We start from the raw sequence: 16,173 nt of genomic DNA, 5'->3' as shown, positions 1-16,173 counted from the left end.
CCAATTTGCCACATTCCCTTAGATTCCATGTGCCTTTACTTTTTTGACCAATCTGCCTTGTGGGACCTTGTCAAAAGCCTTGCTAAAATCCATGTAGACTCCATCAATTACGCTACCCTCATCGATCCTCCTTATCATCTCCTCGAAAAATTCAATCAAGTTTGTCAGACACGACCTTCCCTTAACAAATTTGTGCTCACTGTCCTTGATTAATCCATGCCTTTCTAAGTGACAGTTTATCCTGTCCCTTGGAATTGATTCCAATAATTTGCCCAACACCGAGATTAGGCTGACTGGCCTGTAATTACTCGATCTATCCTTCACTCCCTTTTTAAACGGTACAAAGTTAGCAGTCCTCCAATCCTCCGGCACTACGCCTGTATCCAGTGAAGTTTGGAAAATGATTGTTAAAGCCTCCACTATTTCCTCCCTGGCTTCTTTTAACAGCCTGGGATGCATTTCATCCGGCCCTGGTGATTTATCCACTTTCAAAGATGCTAATCCCCTTAATACTTCCTCTCTCATTATGTTTATCCCATCCAATATTTCACAATCCTCCTCCTTAACTTCAATCCCTGCATCATCCCTCTCCTTTGTGAAGACATGCAAAGTATTCATTAAGAACCATGCCCACATCTTCCGCCTCCACACACAGTTTACCTTTTTGGTCTCGAATAGGCCCTACTCTTTCCTTAGTTATCCTCTTGCTCTTAATGTATTTATAAAATATCTTCGGGTTTTCTTTGATTTTACCTGCTAATATTTTTTCATGCCCTCTCTTTGCTTTCCTAATTTTCCTTTTAACTTCACCCCTGCACTTTGTATACTCCTCTAAGCTTTCTGTAGTATTGAGTTCCCTGTAGAAGACTTTTGGATTCCTTTTTATGTTTAACATGTTTTATGTCTATTCTCATACACTCTCTTTGCCCCTATTATTTCCTTTTTTTAGATCTCCCCTGTACTTCCTATATTCAGCCTGGTTCTCACTTGTGTTATAAACCTGACATCTGTCATATGCCCCTTTTTTTCTGTTTCATATTACTCTATCTCTTTTGTCATCCAGAGAGCTCTGGCTTTAATTGCCCTACCTTTCTCCCTCGTGGGAATGTACCTAGACTGTACCTGAACCATCTTCTCCTTAAACGCCACCCATTGTTCAATTACAGTTTTGCCTGCCAATCTTTGATTCCAATTTACCCGGGCCAGACCTGTTCTCATCCCAGTGAAATTGGCCCTCCTCTAATTGAGTATTTTTACTTCAGAGTGGTCTATGTCCTTTTCCGTAGCTATTCTAAACCTTATGATACTATGATCACTGTTCTCTAAATGTTCCCCCATTGACACTTGCTCCACTTGGCCCACCTCATTCCCCAGAACTAGGTCCAGCAATGCCTCCTTCCTCATTGGGCTGGAAACGTACTGGCCAAGAAAGTTAACCTGAACATATTTCAAAAATTCCTCCCCCTCTATGCCCCTAATATTATTATTGTTATCCCAGTCTATATTAGGATAGTTGAAGTCCCCCCCGTTATCACTAGTCTGTACCTTTTGCACCTCTTTGTAATTTCCCACCAAATTTGCTCCTCTGTCTCCTTCCCACTAGTTGGTGGCCTATAGAATACACCCAGTAGTGTAATGGCACCTCTATTATATATTAACTCTAACCAAATAGATTCTGTCCTTGACCGCTCCAGGACATCCTCTCTCTCCAGTCCTGCAGTATTCTCCTAATCAATACTGCCACCCACCCCCCACCTCCACTCCTTTCTTCCCTTCTTTCCTGAACACATTGTATCCAGGAATATTTAGTACCCAATCCTGCCCATTTAAGAGCCTAGTCTCTGTTATCGCCACAACATCATATTCCCATGTGGCTAATTGTGCCTGCAGCTCACCAACCTTGTTTAACATGTTTTGTGCACACATGCACTGTCCTATATACATCTATCTTAGACTTTCTTGTACTCTCTCTTAGTCTGGTCCCATCTACTACCGTACTATTTCTTGCTCTTGTGCTATCTTTCTCTCCCAATTCTTTCTGCACCTTGTTTCTCCTTTCCAGTGCTACATCCTAGTGCCCATCCCCCTGCCAAATTAGTTTAAACCCCCCCCCACGGCACTAGTGAACCTCCCCGCGAGGACATTGGTCCCAGCTCCGTTGAGGTGCAACCCGTCCAGCCTGTACTGGTCCCACCTGCCCCAGAACTGGTCCTAATGCCCCAGGAATCTAAAGGTCTCCCTCTTGCACCATCTCTCCATCCACACATTTATCTGCTCTATCCTCCTATTTCTATATTCGCTAGCCCGTGGCACCGGGAGTAATCCAGAGATTACTACCTTTGAGGTCCTGCTTGGTAATCTCTTTCCTAACTCTTTAAAATCTGCCAGCTGGACCTCATCTCTCTTTCTACCTATGTCGTTCGTGCCGATATGGACCACGACCTCTGGCTGGTCTCCCTCCCCCTCCAGAATGTTCTGCAGCTGCTCAGTGACATCCTTGACCCTGGCACCAGGGAGGCAACATACCATTCAGAACTGAATTCTGGTTAGAGAGCGAGATGCACTCAGGGGACTCCTGAACTACCTGCCTGGTCCTGCTTGTCTATCTGGCAGTCACCCAGTCCCACTTTGCCGAAACTTTCTTAAACTGTGGGGTGCCCACCTCCTGAAACATGCTATCCACGTAGATCTCAGTCTCGCGGATGTACTGCAGTGACGCCAGCTGTTGTTCAAGCTCCAAAACCCGGAGCTCGAGCTCCTCCAGCTAATGACACTTTCTGCACCTGTGGCCGTCCAGGACATGGAAAACGTCCTGGAGTTCCCACATTGCACAAAATGTGCATTTCACAGTACTGAGGTGCCCAACCATGCCTCAATTTATTATATTATTAACTAAACTTAACTTTTTAAAAATTTATTTGTTCATGGGTTGTGGGCATCGCTGGCGAGGCCGGCATTTATTGCCCATCCCTAATTACCCTTGGGAAGGTGGTGGTGAGCCGCCTTCTTGAACCGCTACAGTCCGTGTGGTGAAGGTTCGCCCGCAGTGCTGTTAGAAAGGGAGTTCCAGGATTTTTACCTAGCGACGATGAAGGAATGGCGATATATTTCCAAGTTGGGATGGTTTGTGACTTGGAGGGGAATGTGCAGGTGGTGTTGTTCCCATGTGCCTGCTGCTCTTGTCCTTCTAGGTGGAAGAGGTCGCGGGTTTGGGAGGTGCTGTCGAAGAAGCCTTGGCGAGTTGCTGCAGTGCATCCTGTGGATGGTACACACTGCAGCCACAGTGCGCCGGTGGTGAAGGGAGTGAATGTTTAGGGTGGTGGATGGGGTGCCATTCAAGCAGGCTGCGTTGTCCTGGATGGCGTCGAGCTTCTTAAGTGTTGTTGGAGCTGCACTCATCCAGGCAAGTGGAGAGTATTCCATCACACTCCTGACTTGTGCCCTGTAGATGGTGGAAAGGCTTTGGGGAGTCAGGAGGTGAGTCACTCGCCACAGAATACCCAGCCTCTGACCTGCTCTTGTAGCCACTGTATTTATATGGCTGGTCCAGTTAAGTTTCTGGTCAATGGTGACCCCCTGGATGTTGATGGTGGGGGATTCGGCGATGGTAATGCCGTTGAATGTCAAAGGGAGGTGGTCAGACTCTCTCTTGTTGGAGATGGACATTGCCTGGCACTTGTCTGGCGCGAATGTTACTTGCCACTTATCAGTCCAAGCCTGAGTGTTGTCCAGGTCTTGCTGCATGCGGGCACGGACTGCTTCATTATCTGAGGGGTTGCGAATGGAACTGAACACTGTGAAATCATCAGCGAACATCCCCATTTCTGACCTTATGATGGAGGGAAGGTCATTGATGAAGCAGCTGAAGATGGCTGGGCCTAGGACACTGCCCTGAGGAACTCCTGCAGCAATGTCCTGGGACTGAGATGATTGGCCTCCAACAACCACTACCATCTTCCTTTGTGCTAGGTATGACTCCAGCCACTGGAGAGTTTTCCCCCTGATTCCCATTGACTTCAATTTTACTAGGGCTCCTTGGTGCCATACTCGGTCAAATGCCACCTTGATGTCAAGTCACTCTCACCTCACCTCTGGAATTCAGCTCTTTTGTCCATGTTTGGACCAAGGCTGTAATGAGGTCTGGAGCCAAGGGGTCCTGGCCGAACCCAAACTGAGCATCGGTGAGCAGGTTATTGGTGAGTAAGTGCCACTTGATAGCACTGTCGACGATACCTTCCATCGCTTTGCTGATGATTGAGAGTAGACTGATGGGGCGGTAATTGGCCGGATTGGATTTGTCCTGCTTTTTGTGGTCATTACATACCTGGGCAATTTTCCACATTGTCGGGTAGATGCCAGTGGTGTAGCTGTACTGGAACAGCTTGGCTAGAGGCGCAGCTAGTTCTGGAGCACAAGTCTTCAGCACTACAGCCGGGATGTTGTCGGGGCCCATAGCCTTTGCTGTATCCAGTGCACTCAACCGTTTCTTGATATCACGTGGAGTGAATCGAATTGGCTGAAGACTGGCTTCTGTGATGGTGGGGATATCGGGAGGAGGCCGAGATGGATCATCCACTCAGCACTTCTGGCTGAAGATGGTTGCAAACGCTTCAGCCTTGTCTTTTGCACTCACGTGCTGGACTCCGCCATCATTGAGGATGGAGATGTTTACAGAGCCTCCTCCTCCTGTTAGTTGTTTAATTGTCCACCACCATTCACGACTGGATGTGGCAGGACTGCAGAGCTTTGATCTGATCCGTTGGTTGTGGAATCGCTTAGCTCTGTCTATAGCATGTTGCTTCTGCTGTTTAGCATACATGGGTACAGTGGCATAGTGGTTATGTTACTGAAGTAGTTATCCAGAGGCCTGGACTAATAATTTGGAGTTATGAGTTTAAATCCTGCCATGGCAGCTGGGGAATTTAAATTCAATTAATTGAAAGAAATCTGGAATTAAAATACTAGTGTCAGCAATGGTGGCCATGAAACTACTGGATTATTGTAAAAACCCATCTGGTTCACTAATGCCCTTTAGGGAAGGAAACCTGCTGTCCTTACCCGGTCTGACCTATATGTGACTCCAGACCCACAGCAATGTGGTTGATTCTTAATTGCCTTCTGAAATGGCCTAGCAAGCCACTCAGTTGTAAAATCTTGCTGAACTGAATATTAACTGAAGACTTGCATAGATCCAATTGGGGAAGGTTTCATCCTTTGGTGATTAGATCATAATGAATACTGCAATCTCATAGACAAATGATCGTCTTCAATTGGAGTAGATTTGCATCAGGCCAAGCCACCAGTGGATTGCTGAAGGGAATTTAGATCAAATAGAAAGATTACAGGGCAGTTTAGTTCAATTAGAGGAATGGCCCCATGTCTGACCTTAAATGTGGATAATTGCAGTGTTATGTATTTGGGCTTGGGAAACTCCAGGAATGTATATGCAATGCAGGGATACTCGCTAAAAGTTGCAGCACAAGAGATGGACGTGGGGAGTCATAGTTAGTTCATCATTGAAGGTCCCACAAGCAAAATCAGCCCATTGGAAAGCAAATAGGATTTTTGGGTGTATTGTTAGGACAGTAAACTTTAAAACTAATACTGTACAAAACCTTGGTATGCTGCACTTGGAATATTAAGTCCAATTTTTATCCCCACAAATGGGAGTGGATGTCGAGGGTCTGAGGAAGGTATGGAGTAGGGCGACAAGAATGATGCCCAATTTAAGGGCTCCTAGTTATCAGGATAGGCTCAAGGAGTTGAGCATATGTTCATTAGAAAAACAGATGCTTAGGGAAGATATGGTTGAGGGTTTTAAAATGATGAAGGGATCAGATTCTGTCCAGTTGTCCAGGTTATTTGAGATAGATAGCACCGGATAACTATGGGGTATGCATACACATTTTTAGGCAAACGGTTGCATTAGATTTTGAGAAGCATTTATTTTCCTAGAGTCATCAATCTCTGCAACGATTTACCAAAGGATATGATGGGTCCTTCAAAAAGGGAATTATGGTGCTGGACCAGTAATCTAGCAAGCCAGAGGTTGTGAATTCTGATCCTTACCATGCAAAATTAATTTGATAAAATGTGGTTATTGTGGGCTAGCACTGTAATAAATTCAACTCTGACACATTTTGGGTGGTGACTAGATTCTTTATTGAAGTGATCATAACAAGCACAAATTAAGACAGTTACAATGCTTGAGCCAATAGTTATAAGAACAGAATGATATTACCCTGTTCTGTCCTCAAATAGAGCCGCAACCATATTCTCTTCTCCTCTTTAGCTTTACCACGACTATTGACCTCTTACAGTCACTTGTACTTATACTAGTCTTGTAATCGTTACCAGCCATATCCTTGCACCTGGAGCCTCGAGGTGTGACATTTTTCCAACAAAACAAGGTCAGGGAAGATAAAGTTGATTGGTTATTGTCAGCTTGATGAGTTTAGACTGGAGGGAGATGAGGCTGATCATCCATGTGTGGCTTATCTCAACAGGCTAATTTCTTTAAAATACAGGACATTGTCCAGAGCTGCAGTGATTAAGATAAGGCTATCCCTCAGCGGTATCACCTGGAAACAACATCAGATTCCACATATACACCGAAGACACCCAGCTCTACATCACCACCACCACCTTTCTCGACCCTTCCACTGTCTCTGATTTGTCACACTGCTTGTCAGAGAGTAAAAATTTTCTCCAACTAAATATTGAGAAGACCAAAGCCATTGTCATTGGTCCTCTCCACAAATTACGTTCCCTAGCCACCAACTCCATCCCTCTCCCTGGTTACTGTCTGAGGCTGAACCAGACCATTCACAACTTGGCATCCTATTTCACCCTGAGATGAGCTTCCGACCACACATCCGCTGCATCACCAAGACGGCCTACTTCCACCTCCGTAACATTGCTTGTCTCCACCCCTGCTATTTTATGACTCGCAACAAAAATATATCCCGGTTAGGTGGAAAGACTCCACAAAAAGGGTGAACCAACCATGGCTAACTAAGGAAGTAAAGGATGGTATCAGGTTAAAAGAAAAAGCATACAACATGGCAAAGATTACTGGTAAGCCTGAAGATTGGGAAAACTTTAAAAACCAGCAAAGGATGACTAAAAGAATAATAAAGAGGGAGAAAATAAATTATGCGAGTAAACGAGCAAGAAATATAAAAACTGACAGTAAAAGCTTCTACAAGTATATAAAAAGGAAGAGGGTAGCTAAAGTAAACATTGGTCCCTTCAAGGATGAGACTGGGGAAATAATAATAGAAAACAAGGAAATGGCAGAGGAATTGAACAGATATTTTGTATCTGTCTTCACAGTGGAAGACACTAATAACATACCAATAATAGTAGAAAATCAAGGGGCAAAGTGGAGGGAGGAACTAAAAACAATCACTATCTCTAGAGAAAAAGTACTAGGTAAACTAATCGGTTTAAAGGCTGACAAGTCCCCTGGACCTGATGGCTTGCATCTGAGGGTCTTAAAGGAAGTGGCTACAGAGATAGTGGATGCATTGGTTGTAATCTTCCAGAATTCACTAGATTCTGGAAATGTCTCAGCGGATTGGAAAACCGCAAACGTAACACCCCTATTCAAGAAGGGAGTGAGACAGAAAGCAGGTAACTATAGACCAGTTACCCTAACATCTGTCACTGGGAAAATGCTAGCATCCATTATTAAGGAAGTAGTAGCAGGACATTTGGAGACTCATAATAAAACCATGTTGACTCTCCTTGATTGTATGAAGGGGAAATCGTGTCTGTCAAATTTATTAGAGTTCTTTGAAGAAGTACGGGCAGTGTGGATAAAGAGGAACCAATGGATGCAGTATATTTGGATTTCCAAAAGGCATTCGATAAGGTGCCACATAAAAGATTACTGCACAAGATAAGAGCTCATGGTGTTGGGGGTAATATACTGGCATGGATAGAGGATTGGCTAACTAACAGAAAACAAAGAGTTGGGATAAAAGGGTTATTTTCAAAATGGCAATCTGTAACTAGTGGGGTGCCGCAGGGATCAGTGCTGGGGCCTCAACTATTTACAATACATATCAATGACTTGGATGAAGGAACAGAGTGTCTTGTGGCCAGCTTTGCTGATGCTACAAAGATAGGTGGAAAAGCAAGTTGTGATGAGGACACAAAGGGCATCATTTTAGCACCTGCTATCGGGTGCATTCCTGGCGGGGGGGAAAATCGGAGAATCTCGTAGCGGGACTGGAGCCCGCCCCGAACCTGCGCACTTCCGGGTTCCCCGCTGACGCGCCGGCGTGCGCGCGCAGCCCCCGCTGGTGGGAATCCCGCAGGCAATTAAAGCCAGCGGTATGCCACTTGAAAGTATTTATTTAGGTATTTCAGGTCATTAACTGACCTGATTAAGGGATTATGTGAGGAGGGGTGGGATTTTAGAGCAAACTGGGACTGTTCCCCACACTGGGGGAAACACTCCCAGGTCAAATGGACGTGTTGCAGCTGTCAGCCTGTGGCAGCTGCAAAGGTCCATTTGACAGGTGGAGGGGGAGACCCTCACTCATTGCAGGAGGCCACTCTGTCACTTGGGACAAAGTTTGGCCTCCACCACCCTTCTCCTGACAGTCAAAGTCACCAACCTGCACACTTACCCCGGGGTCCAGAGACATGTACCTACCTTGCGGACCCCCTCAGATGTACATCTTCCGGATGGGGGCCGCCGTAGCTGCAGTCATGACCTCCTCGGAGGGCGAACAGCATCACCAGCCTCGCCATCCACGCCGTCCACCTCTGACATGTGGAGCTCCACAACAGAGTGCTGTGACACATCCACCTGTACAGCAGGAGGGAGGGCTACCGCAGAGAGAGATGCGTCGCAGAGGGCACTACCCTCGCCTCAGGGTCCACAGACCGAGGCTCAGCCTCCTGGACCTCTCTGAGCAGCAGTGCACACGGAGGCTCAGAGTCACTCGACATGTAGTCGTGGACATCTGCAGCCCCTTTCATGCCGAGCTGCTCCTGGCTGGCCCGAGCACCATCTTCTTACCTGTCGCTATCAAAGTCACCACTGCCCTCAACAACTTCTCCTCCGCATCCTCCCAGGGTGCAACCGGGGACATCGCCGATGTCTCTCAGTCGTCTGCGCAAAAGAGCCCTGCAAATACACCTACACCCACTCTGCAGTGACACAATGGGTAGCATCAGTTGTGGGTCCTCATAGTGATCCTCAGGAGAGGGCATTATTGCACAAACCAGACAGGATTCGCGAAGACATGGCAGTAGTGGTGCCAATATAATATGTAATGTGAGTTGGTCAGAAATTCAATATAAGTAACATACATGACAAACCCTCAAACACCCTTGTGCATCCCCTTCATGCTCACGACACGTTTGCCTTACGCTGCCTACTGCACATATGTGATGCATGCCCTGTGGCTGCAGCACAGGTAGTGGCAGGTTGAGTGAGGATGCACGAGAGGGTGAGTATGAGATAGAGCCATGAGATTGTATGAGGATTGGGTTGAGTGGTAGTGGCGGGATGAGTACTGGCGAGGTGAGTAGGTGCAGGTAAGATGAGGATGAGGTTTGAGTGGGTATGAGGGGTAATGTGACAGAGTAGTGTTGGCAGTGCAGAAGGAGATGTGGGGTGGGGGCAGTGATGTGGCAGACGGAGTGTAGGGGAAAGACTACGTGTACTCACTTTGGCTGACCTACTGAGGTCATTGGAGCGCCACCTGCACTGTATGCAGGTGGGCGATATGTTGGTTGCGCTGGTTATTTGGTTGGCCTTCCTGGTGGCAGAGGCAGGCTGCTTCCTCCTCACCCCATGTATTGATACCTGGAGTGAGGCATCATTAAACTGGGAGCAGCCTTCCCCCTGGGCTGCTCCATGCTGTAATTTTTGCTATTTGTTGCAGCATCTGTCAGTGGAGGACTGCCTCTTTAAATAGAGCTCCTCCAGCTGACAGATCTTACTGCGCATGTTCAGCCCGCCCGACGCGCAGATCAACAGTGGGGAACCCGGAGGAGGTAAGTGCATCCAATTAGTGGATTGGATGCTACAATCGCGCGGGAAGCTGACTAATTTCACCGGGCATGTTACCCACGCGCCCGATAGCCCCCCCGCCGACAACCCGCAGCCCTGCTAACATCGGGCCCAAAGTGTCTGCAAATGGATAGACAGGTTAAGTGAATGGGCAGAATTTTGGCAGATGGAATATAATGTGGGAAAATGTGAAGTCATCCACTTTGGAAGGAAAAATAAAAAGCAAAATATTATTTGAATGGAGAAATACTACAAAATGCTGCGGTACAGAGGGATCTGGGTATCCTCGTACATGAAACACAAAAAGTCAACATACAGGTGCAGCAGGCAAACGGAATATTGGCCTTTATTTCTAGGGGGATGGAGTATAAAAACAGGGAAGTCATGCTCCAACTGTACAGGGTGCTGGTGAGACCACACCTGGAGTACTGCGTACAGTTCTGGTGCTCTTATTTGTGGAAGGACAATATACTTGCATTGGAGGCAGTTCAGAGAAGGTTCACTCGGTTGATTCCGAGTATGGAAGGGTTGTCTTATGAGGAAAGGTTGAACAGGTTGGGTCTATACTCATTGGAGTTTAGAAGAATGAGAGGAGACCTTATTGAAACATACAAGATTCTGAGGGGTCTTATGCCTTTTTAACCACCTTATCTACCGATCCTACTACCTTCAGGGATCTGTGGACATGCACTCCAAGGGTCCCTCACTTCCTCTACACCTCTCAGTATCCTCCCATTTATTGTGTATTCCCTTGCCTTGTTTGCCCTCTCCAAATGCATTACCTCACACTTCTCCGGATTGAACTCCATTTGCCACTTTTCTGCCCATCTGACCAGTCCATTGATATCTTCCTGCAGTCTACAGCTTTCCTCCTCACTATCAACCTCATGACCAATTTTTGTATCATCTGCAAACTTCGTGATCAAGCCCACACATTCAAGTCGAAATCATTAATATTTGACACAAAAAGCAATAATATCTCCTCATGTGGGTTCGGTGTCAAATTTTGTTTGATAACGCTCCTATGAAGTGCCTTGGGACGTTTTACTACGTTAAAGGTGCTACATAAATGCAAGGTGTTGTTGTTTGGTAGACCATGAGCAGTTTATCTCAACAAAGCATTCTTACTAAATCCTTTTAAAAACTTTACCTAGGATACGGCATTTTGGTTTTAACTGTTTCATTGCCAGGCAGCATAATTAAAATTATGGAGTCGATATTAGGAGGGCGGCGGGTTCGCAGCGGGGTTCGACTGGGTGCGTGGGTAACGTGCTCAGTGAAATCAGTGTGCTCCGCACGCAATCGCAGCCTAATTGGAGCCACTTACCTGTGCTTCCGGGTTTTACGCTGGAAAGCTGCGCAGCGGGCGGACTGCGCATGCGCAGCATAGACTGTCAACTGGAGGAGCCCTATTTAAAGGGGCAGTCCTCCACTGACTGATGCTGCAGGAAATAGGAAAAATTACAGCATGGAGCAGCCCAGGGTGAAGGCTGCTCCGAGGTTTATTGATGCCTCACTCCAAGTATTATTGGATGGGGTGAGGAGGAGGGGGAGGACAGAGATCTTCCCCCCAGCGGGCGGGAGGAAGCGGCCTGCCTCTGCCACCAAGAAGGCCTGTCTCGATTTGGCAGAGGAGGTCACCTGCACCAGCGCACCTGCATACATTGCAGGAGGCGCTTCAATGACCTAAGTAGGTCAGCTGAAGTGAGTACACTTACTCATTCCCCTACACTTCATCTGCCACATCACCGCCCCCACCCCACATCTCCTTCTGCACTGCCAACAGTACTCTATCACATCACTCCTCACACCCACTCAAAGCTCATTGTGTCACTGCAGAGTGGGTGTAGGTGAATTTGCAGGGCTCTTTTGTGGAGACGTCGGCGATGTCCCTGGTGGCACCCTGGAAGGATGCAGAGGAGAAGTTGTTGAGGGCAGTGGTGACTTTGACAGCGACAGGTAAGAAGATGGTGCTCGGGCCAACCGGGAGCAGCTTGGCATGAAGGAGGCTGCAGATATCCACGACTACATGTCGAGTGACTCTGAGCCTCCGTGTGCACTGCTGCTCAGAGAGGTCCAGGAAGCTGAGCCTCGGTCTGTGGACCCTGTGGCGAGGGTAGTGCCCTCTGCGACGCATCTCTCTCTGCGGTTTCCCTCCCTCCTGCTGTGCAGGTGGATGTGTCACAGCACTGTGTTGTGGAGCTCCACGTGTCAGAGGTGGACGGCGAGGCTGGTGAGGCTGGTGATGCTGTTCACCCTCCGAGGAGGTCATGACTGCAGCTACGGCAGCCCCCATCCGGAAGATGTACATCTGAGGGGGTCCGCAAGGTAGGTACATGTCTCTGGACCCCGGGGTAAGTGTGCAAGTTGGTGAATTTGATTGTCAGGAGGAGGGTGGTGGAGGCCAAACTTTGTCCCAAGTGACAGAGTGGCCTCCTGCAATGAGTGAGGGTCTTCCCCCCCCCACCCCCCCACCTGTCCAATGGACTTTTGCAGCTGCAACTGCAACATGTCCATTTGAACTGGGAGTGTTTCCCCCAGTATGGGAAACAGTCCCAGTTGTCTATAAAATCCCACCCCTCCTCACATATTCACTTAATCAGGTCAGTTAATGACCTGAAATACCGACGTAAATACTTTTAAGTGGCATCCCGCTGGCTTTAATTGCCTGCGGGATTCCCACCAGCGGGGGCTGCGCGCGCACGCCGGCGCGTCTGTGGGGAGCCCGGAAGTGGGCAGGTTGGAGCCGGGCTCCCGACCCGCCCCGGGATTCCCCGATTTTCGGAGCCCCACTGCCAGGAACGCACCCGATAGCGGGTGCTAGAATGAAGCCCCATAGGTCCTAAATGACCCAAGCATGCTATACATACTGCATGTCGTATCTCAAATTACTCATATACTGTATCCCAAAATGTTATTTTCTGAAAGAAATCTATCTAAGGGAAATCTATCCCTCTCCTCATGCCCCCCACCTTTCAAATCTGCCATCATTACCCTCTTCCTCCAAAAACATAGTATCATGCAGCGAGTTGTTGTGATCTGAAATGCACTGTCTGAAAGGGTGGTGGAAGCAGATTCAATAATAACTTTCAAACGTGAATTGAATAAATACTTGAAGGTAAAATATTTACAGGGCTATGGGGAAAAAGCAGGGGAATGGGATTAAATAGATAGTGCTACCAAAGAGCCGGCACAGGCACGATGGTCCGAATGGCCTCCTTCTGTGCTGTATCATGCTATGATACTAGTATCACCTCCATGCTGAGAACAAATTAAAAGAAATGACCTAACGGTATCAATGATATCCACGAAACTCTGTGAGATATTTGCTGGTATTCAAGTACCAAACACATAAAGAGACAGCCCTCTCCAATATAGCATCTAGGGCTCTACGGCAGCAGTCTGAGCATCTGTGGAGGAAACAGAGACTGCCTGCAGAGCCTATCTCTTGGTAGCCTCCACTACAGATCCCTCTGGAGCTACCACATGCTCCCAAGTGGAATACAGTGCTGCAAAGCCACCCATCAGGGATGCAAACATGCAGGGAGCGAACATTTGCTTTGGAATCTTCAGCACACTGTCTGACATGACCCTGGTGTCTGTTTGCTGTTTTACAAGCAGGACCCATGAGATGTGGATACCCAAGCTCTTTTCACTCAAGGGGGCGACATCTCCTACCCCCTGCAGGCAGCATTCTGCCTCCTCACATTCCACTCTCACTGGCTCCTGCTTAATCTATGTTTCACCCAGTGCACTCCTTTTACGTCACTAATTCCCCCTGGGAGGATGTCTTTGAGCTATTTTTTGAGATGGAGAGAGTGAGTGATGCAGAACGACCTGGTTCATTTTTTTGACACATCGAGCGAAGAAAGGACTGGGCTGCTGAGGTATCAGAGTTTTATGATACAGTTTGCTGACAGGTAATGCAGGGTACAAAAGGATGAGAAAGAAGAGTAGCAGCATATCATTAAGTACCTACAGTTGGCAGTTTTTTTATTCATTCTTAGGATGGGGCATCTTCGGTAAAGCCAGCATTTATTGTCCATCCTTAGTTGCCCTATCGACATTAGCTAGGCCACTCAAAGGACAGTTAAGAGTCAACCACATTGATGTGGGACTGGAGTCACATATAGGCCAGACCGGGCAAGAATGGCAGGTTTCCGTCCCTAAAGCGCAGTAATGAACCAGTTGCATTTTTTACAACAATCCTACGGCTTCATGGTCACTTTTACCAGTACCAGCTTTTTATTTCCAGATTTTTTTTAACCTGCTCACTTGTTCCCACTCTCTGACTTTGCCTATGGACTTCCTGCCCAGTATCTGCAGACCTTCCTCTTCATAGTGAGTGAAAGGGCAGAGGTATGGAGATCCACTATCTATCTTCAATCTGTTTGGTGTTATGAACTGACCTTTTCTTGTAAAATAATGCAAAGTGACAATTACCTTTGGGTTACCACAAGATGCAGTAAAACCCAGGCATGTAGGCAATAATAGTTGTGATGACAAGTGTATGTACAAAGCAATTACGTTCCATATAAGGCTTTTAATAAGATGATTGCATGTAAAGCTGTGATTGAGAGAACAATTCCAAGCAAAGACTGGGGGTGTAACGATGCTGCTTCCTGAGCATGGTGGTAAGTAATTCAAGAACATCTATTTCTACCTCCATGATTGCCCACCTCCGCACTGCCTCAGCCGATCTACTGCTGATACTCTTATCCATTCCTGTGTCACCTCCAGACTTGACTATTCTAATGTTCTCCTGGCCGGCCTCCCATCTTCCAGCCTCCGTAAACTTCAGCTCATAAGAACATAAGAAATAGGAGCAGGTGTAGCCCCTTGAGCCTGCTCCGCCATTCAGTAAGATCATGGCTGATCTTCGACCTCAACTACACTTTCCTCCCTATCCCCATATCCCTTGATTCCCTTCATGTTCAAAAATCTATCGATCTCAGCCTTGAATAGGCTTAATGACTGAGCATCCACAGCCCTCTGGGGTAGAGAATTCCAAAGATTCACAACCCTCTGAGTGAAGAAATTCCTTCTCATCTCAGTCCTAAACGGCCGACCCCTTATGCTGAGACTATGTCCCCTAGTTCTAGACTCTCCAGCCGGGGAAACAGCCTCTCAGCATCTACCCTGTCAAGCCCTCTCAGAACCTTATATGTCTCAATGAGATCACCTCTCATTCTTCTAAACTCCAGAGAGAATAGGCCCATTCTACTCAACCTCTCTTCATAGGACAACCCTCTCATCCCAGGAATCATTCTAGTAAACCTTCGTTGCACCGCCTCTATATCCTTCTTTAGGCAAAGAGACCAAAACTGTACACAGTACTCCAGGTGTAGTCTCACCAAAGCCCTATACAATCGCAGCAAGACTTCCTTACTCTTGTACTCCAACCCCCTTGCAGTAAAGGCCAACATACCATTTGCCTTCCTAATTGCTTGCTGTACCTGCATGCTAACTTTCTGTGTTTCATGTACAAGGACACCAACATTGAATAGTTTCTCACCCTTTAAAAAATATTCAGTTTTTCGATTCTTCCTACCAAAGTGAATAACCTCATATTTCCCCACATTATACTCCATCTGCCACCTTCTTGCCCACTCACTTAACGTTTCTATATCACTTTGCAGACTTTGTGTCCTCACAGATTACTTTCCCACCTAACTTTGTATCGTCAGCAAACTTGAATACATTACATGCGGTCCCTTTATCGAAGTCACTAATATAGACTGTAAATAGCTGAGGCCCCAGCACTGATCATTGCGGCACCCTACTAGTAAAAGCCTGCCAACCTGAAAATTACCTATTTATTCTTACTCTCTGTTTTATGTCCATTAACCAATCCTCTATCCATGCTAATATATTGCCCCAACAACATGAGCCCTTATCTTATGTACCAACCTTTCGTGTGGCACCTTATCAAATGCCTTTTGAAAATCCTAATATACTACATCCACTGGTTCCCCTTTATCTACCCTGCTAGTTACATCCTCAAAGAACTAATGTAAGGAATCTTACAACACCAGGATATAGTCCAACAGTTATATTTGAAAATCACAAGCTTTCGGAGGCTTTCTCCTTCGTCAGGTGAGTGACGAAGGAGAAAGCCTCCGAAAGCTTGTGATTTTCAA

General features: G+C 46.9%; 1 protein-coding gene across 1 annotated transcript in view; it reads left to right on the top strand.

Moving 5' to 3' along the window:
* Positions 1-16,173, top strand: part of LOC137320382 (mucin-5B-like) — a 119,780-nt gene that overhangs the window by 70,993 nt on the left and 32,614 nt on the right. The gene's annotated exons all lie outside the window — the stretch shown is intronic.

Source organism: Heptranchias perlo, chromosome 4 (assembly GCF_035084215.1).
Source record: "Heptranchias perlo isolate sHepPer1 chromosome 4, sHepPer1.hap1, whole genome shotgun sequence".
Taxonomy (NCBI): Eukaryota; Metazoa; Chordata; class Chondrichthyes; order Hexanchiformes; family Hexanchidae; genus Heptranchias; species Heptranchias perlo.
The sequence above is the reverse complement of the archived record's forward strand: the minus strand, read 5'-3'. Positions and strand labels throughout refer to the sequence as shown.